General features: G+C 44.4%; 1 protein-coding gene across 1 annotated transcript in view; it reads left to right on the top strand.

The window, feature by feature from the left end:
* Positions 1-1,786: 1,786 nt before the first annotated feature.
* The window catches only part of LOC131758666 (placenta-specific gene 8 protein), a 33,433-nt gene continuing 29,219 nt past the window's right edge, over positions 1,787-6,000 (top strand). Inside the window, exon 1 of the mRNA XM_059067002.2 lies at positions 1,787-1,866. The gene's annotated coding sequence lies outside the window, so the exon portion shown is untranslated. The remainder of the gene's footprint in view (positions 1,867-6,000) is intronic.

The following is a 6,000-nucleotide window of genomic DNA, read 5'->3' as shown; positions in this document are numbered from 1 at the left end:
GACCAGGGTGAGATAAACAAAATGCCTATGGGCACAGAATTTAAGAAGACACTCACTCTTAGCGAAATTGCTGGGCCAAAGGATAAGTCTATTTTTTGATTCTGCTATGTGTGTATAGCCAATACTGCCTGACAAAAAGAGAGTACCAATGTATAATGCCACCAAAAATCAATGAGTCTATCATCCATTTCGCAAAACTTTGTCAATACTGGATGTCACCTGGGTGGGAGGTGTGCGAGGGGATCATTGTTTCAGATTATAGTTGGTATCTCAACAGTCTTTCAGTGATATCAGCTAACATACATCGAACATTAAAAAGAACTAAGCCTGACTTCCCTGGCGGTCCAGTGGCTAAGGCTCCACGCTTCCACTGCAGGGGGCTCGGGTTCTATCTCTGGTCAGGGAATAAGATCCCACGTGCCGTGTGGCGTGACCAAAAAAATTTTTTTAAATTTAAAAATAATAATAAAATAAAACAGACTAAGCCTTATCAATGACACCCAATGACTTTGGTAGGTAAACCTTCCTTTTCTAATTTTAGAGGTAAGGAAACCAAAGTTTAGACTTTTTAGTTGACTCTCCAAGTCCACACAGCTAAGAGGTTGAACAACGAGGATTTTATCCCCTGTCAGCTCAGCTACAAACTATGGCACTTTTTACTACATCACGCCCAATCTCTTTATACCGTTTCTTTTTTTTTTTTTTTTTTTTTTTTTTTTTTTTTTTTTTTGTGGTACGCGGGCCTCTCACTGTCGTGGCCTCTCCCGTTGCGGAGCACAGGCTCCGGACGCGCAGGCTCAGCGGCCATGGCTCACGGGCCCAGCCGCTCCGCGGCATGTGTGATCCTCCCGGACCGGGGCACGAACCCGTGTGTCCCCTGCATCGGCCGGCGGACTCTCAACCACTGCGCCACCAGGGAAGCCCTATACCATTTCTTTTACATTTGAATTTCTTCCTTTCGAAATACCTGTTCATAACAATTTGATTTATGATTCTGTAATTTGAGCCTTTCAGAAATGAAAGTGGCCAGCCTTCTCATTCTCTCTGAGGGAGTGAGGAACAGATGTTTCCCACTCGAGCGAGGCTAGCATCAGACTGTAGGATGAGAACGCCAGGCAGGATGTGGTACAGACCGCCACAGACACAGATTAGAGTCCCTTTTCAGCCAGTTCCCAGCTGCCAACTTCTAGCCACTTAGCATTGCTGTGACTCAGTTTCCTTGCCAGTTAAATGGGTATGATAATCATACCTACCTCACAGACTTGTGAGGAGAATTCAATAAATTAATACATGAAAAGCATTTAGTACAGTGCCTAACACTTAGTAGGCATTTACTTAACCAATGCCAGGGAGAACAAAGGAGTCCAAAGAGGCAGAAGTAAAAAAGAAAAGTGTCTGATTAGGTACGGAATTCCAGATAGCCTGTTTTCTCCTTAACCCTACCTACAAGCTCCCCAATTTAAAAATGGCAATAAATACACACTAAATCTTATTTATTGTATTAAAGGGAAAAAGTAAAATTTAAAAATTGGTAAGCTCTGCCAGACATGTAAAACCAGTCAAATTATATAATGAATCAAATCTTCCCCCCCCTCCAAAAAAAAGATACATGAGTGTACTTAACACAATGTAGGAGAAGGAACACAATTTGGGGGGCAAGAAATGCTTTCATTTTCAAAAGAACAGAAACATACCTTGAACACTCCTCTGCCCAGATTGCACTGGCCAATGAAAAACCACTGATTATGTTCTTTGTACTGCATACTGCGATGGAAACACACTTCTCTCTTTCCTGTATCTTTCACTTCTAGTGAGATTCTCTCTCAAGCCACAAGATACAGCCTGCCCAGAACCTATTTCTTAACTGTAAGTACTTTGAAATGAAGCACTTCTTTAAAAGCTTATCTTAACCCTGGCGGCGGGCGGTGGGGGGGTGGGGGGGTCGGGGGGGGAGTTTTTTAAAAAGTATTTGATTTTCTTGCTATTATTTCTAACATGCAATATTTTGAGGTTCAGCTGAAAGACCAATGTTCTCTTATCTAACTGCTTTAAATTTAGTCAAATTCAACATGTGCCAGGCATGTGTGAGATGTCATGCGTTTCATAAGGTAGTCTTGAATCCTCATCAACTACTGCTTTCAGCAGGATACATATATTAGGCATTGTGTTTATAACTTGATCATTAATTTCACTCTTTCTTTCATACATAGGCATGTTTACTTGTGCTAATCTAATTTCTTTGTCTTTTGAAACTATTTTGCTTGATTTTTTTTCCATTAGAAAAAGAAGATGGGATTTTATAGATTTAGCTAATGAATCATGGGAATCCTTGAATTTTTGGTATGACAGTAAGAAAAACAGACTAGAAGGCTTCAAACTTAAATTCTGGTGCTTTATTTATATGTATAAAGAAAGAGACCCTTCTCACCTCACATTTGTTAACTTCTGAGACAAGAAATTAGGAAATGGAAATGCTTCAAACAAAGCAAAAAAAAATAAAATTTAACACTGATAAACACTAGAAAGAAGAGGAAAATCTAAGTGATATATTAATATTAATGTAATTAATGTAGTAGATTAATGCTAATTAATATTAATAAGATAGGGGCTGTCCTTCTCAAAAGTGAGGTTTTCCAGGGCAGGGGAGACACGTATACGGTTAGTTGTAACTAAAACTAACGGATGAAATTAGGGTGTTTAAAATGTGGGCCAAATCCTGCAAGGTTTCTGGGCATTGAGGTCATTCCATGAAAGGGGTCTTCTAAAGAAAGGGGTTTCAGTCTCTCTTCAAAGCTTGTCCACCAAGATTCCCATTTCAGTTCCTCCTGCCTCCATTTTTCTGTTTTCCGGAGTGGGCCCCCACCAACTTTTTTCATCACCTGTCTGCTCTGTGGCATCAAAGACAACATGAAACAAAACAGCTGTGTAGTCCCTCAGTGATGGGTAGAGCTACCGGCTGTGGAGAGGAAACTACAGACTCTCCTGAACCCCTACCATATCTAACACAAGCGCTACACACGTTGGGTGCCCAGTAATGTTTGCTAACGTGGGTTGGATCTGCAGTTATTCTTAACAGAAGAGAAATAAAAATGCCCCGGGCAGTGGGTTACAAAGTGTCCTCTGTAAGAGCACTGATGCTGGAATCTCCTGAGATGCCAGGCCTCTGCATGGGCAGGCAGCCCAGGTGTGAGTGGGGCTAATTCAGCCTACGCTCCTCGGGAAAGCTGGAGGCCCTGGCATGGCTACAGCTGCTTGGAGAAGGGGATGGTATTTTTCTAATTCTCACCAAGCTGTGTCTATGCAGAGGGCCACATTTCACTACATGACAGCACCCTATGCCATAGGGGCAGCAGCCCTGAGGGTGCTCGGTACAGATTCCTGGACCCCAGCCCATCCCACCTAAATCACAATCTCGGAGGATAGTGCCCAGGAATCTACATCGTAAACAAACTCTCTATGTGGCTTTTATGCACAGTAAGCATTGAAGACCACTGAACGGAGGAGACAAGCTTGTAGACAAGGTCCCAGAAATTCTTGGAAACACTACTGGGCACTAAAATGATTTCAGGGAAGTTATCTTTCGTTATCTTCCCCTTAACTCCTGCTTTCGATCTTTACCTTGAATGGTTAAGGCTAAAGACTACTGGGTATATTTAATGGCTGAAGCAAAGAGATTTGGAACCGTTTAGGATATTTTGAGTTCGTTTTTATTTTATTTTATTGCAACCTAAAGGATCCCTAGAATTGTGAAATGATATTTAAACCACAGAGCTGCACAGGAATAAGCGTGCTTGTTTTCTCTTCTGTTTGATAGCTATCAGGAAGCTCTTTCGGGAGTAAGAAATCTCATGTGAGGAGTTACAAGACCTCTTTCAGAATAAGCCACATTGGTCAAAAAGAAGTCTGGGGCGCTGGTTCCTAGTGCTGTTGTTCTGGGCTGGGCCGGATGGAGTAGGCTTCCCCGCTGCTGTAGGTAACCTTCACTAGAGGTGAACCTTGAAACCTCCCGGGGTCCCCAATCTCTGCTCAGTTCTAGATGCTGAAGTCCACAGAAACACCTGGAGTGCCCCAGTTTTTCCATATTCAAAAAAGGCAGCCGAAAGAAACAGAAACCGAGAGCTTTTGACTTTGAGGCTAAAGACTGTTGAGGCCACCTACACTGAGAAAGTAAACTGTGGTACAGACTAACTGGCAGTCGGCACATGGATATTTCCCACGAAGCTGCTGGCTACATAATGTGCAGATTTACCATTGACTGAACTTCAAAGGCACTCAGAGAATGCTCCAGTCTCTGCTTTAAGGGCTATCAGCAGCCGATCTGAATACACAGATATATAAAGTATGTACTGAGTGAGGACAGTTAGGAAAAGGAAAGGATGGTCAGATAATTGCAGGCAAGTTTTTATTTTGAAATCTTCAGATCATTCTATTCAAAATCACAGCATAGACTTCTTAAAAAAAAATAAGCAAGTTAAATGAACATGTTTTTCCTGAGAGAGATCATGGGAAGGGTATAAGTTCATTCATTCAGTAAGTAGTTACTGAATGCCAGCTTGTGCCAGGCACTGGCCAGGGGCTAAGGAGAAAAAAATTCAGACAGCTATAGGATAATCAGCACAACCCTTTACTATCTTTTCTTTTTTTTTTTTTTTTTTGTCACTGCATTTGCTTTTTGCTTACAACATGGGTATTCCTTGTGTTGATTATAAGAGGAATAAATGCTAATTGTAAAAAAATTTTTTCAGACAATGCACAAAATTATAAAGATAAAAGTTAAAAATATCTACCAGCCAATCACCTAGTGATAACCACCGAACATTTTGTATAGCCTTTCCTGTTTTCTTCTGATATTTGATTATTAAAAAGGAATACAAAAGAAAGTTTGAATTTCCTTTTTGTAAAGCATTTCCTGCAACGCCTCTTCTTCCCAGGCCCCAAATATGGGAAGCTATCACCCAAAACTATGGTTTCTGTCATGTGAGTACTGGGGTTTGGGACATAGGCTGTCTGGCGGTCTAAAGGAGTTCTAGGGAGAACTGCCACTGCTTAAGTGGTTTTCAGGGCTCAGCACTAGCCTGTGTCTGATGTGCACCGGCTCCAGCGGGCATCACGCACTAAGGCCGCGGTGGCGGGCGTGTTAATGCGCACCTACTGTGTGCCAGGCCCTGCGCTCAGCTTCTGCGTTACCTCAGAGAACACAGCCCACAAAAATTCCCTGCCCCTGTAGAGCTTACGTTCAGGACTGGGAGCTTCCTTTTCCCCAAACCAAGGTGATTATTGTAAAAACGGTGAGCAACAGAAATGGCACAATTGCAATTTATCTCCTTTTTCATGAATCCACAGAACGAGTTTGTTTAGAAAGCTGTGGCTGCTTCTTACTAAAATGAAAACCAGGCATGTGCACTAGAAGTAGAATCTGGGGACCACCTAAGAGGTGTTAAAATCACTGGGGCCAGGGGCAGGGGGTTGGCGATGACAGTTTCTTTCTGTCTTACTTCCTGATCAAAAGTGAGCTGATCAGCCCACTCATCTGATGAAAACTTTAAAAAATGTATTACAAATGCCTGGTGAGACGGAGCGGCCGCGGCTGGCGGAGCGGCAGGGTGCCGGGCAGCGGCGCCCCGACCCTGTCTCAGACCCCGGGCTCCCTCGCGCCTGCCCGGCCAATCTCGGCTCCCACCAAGTCCGGCAGGTCCAGCCGCCTACGGCGACAGGGACCAGCCCGGGTCCCAGCCTCGCGGACCCTCCCCGCGTCCGCGAGACGCAGCCGCCTGGAGCTGACCGACCCTGCCCGCGGGCTCCGCCCCCCCTGTCCGGAGGGATTCGGGGGCAAAAAGTCGGATCCCAGCAGAGGAGACGGCCGGGTACACAACTCACGTACTGGGAGGCGGAACGTGGGTGCCTGGCGGAGAACACCTTCTGCGCCGCCACGCTGCGCGCAGTCACCATCCTGAGGGGCGAGAGGTCACGGCGGTGAGAAGCCCACCCCACCCTCCGCCC

This window comes from Kogia breviceps, chromosome 6, assembly GCF_026419965.1.
Source record: "Kogia breviceps isolate mKogBre1 chromosome 6, mKogBre1 haplotype 1, whole genome shotgun sequence".
Taxonomy (NCBI): domain Eukaryota; kingdom Metazoa; phylum Chordata; class Mammalia; order Artiodactyla; family Physeteridae; genus Kogia; species Kogia breviceps.
Note: the sequence above shows the minus strand (reverse complement) of the source record. Positions and strands in the feature narration are given on the sequence as shown.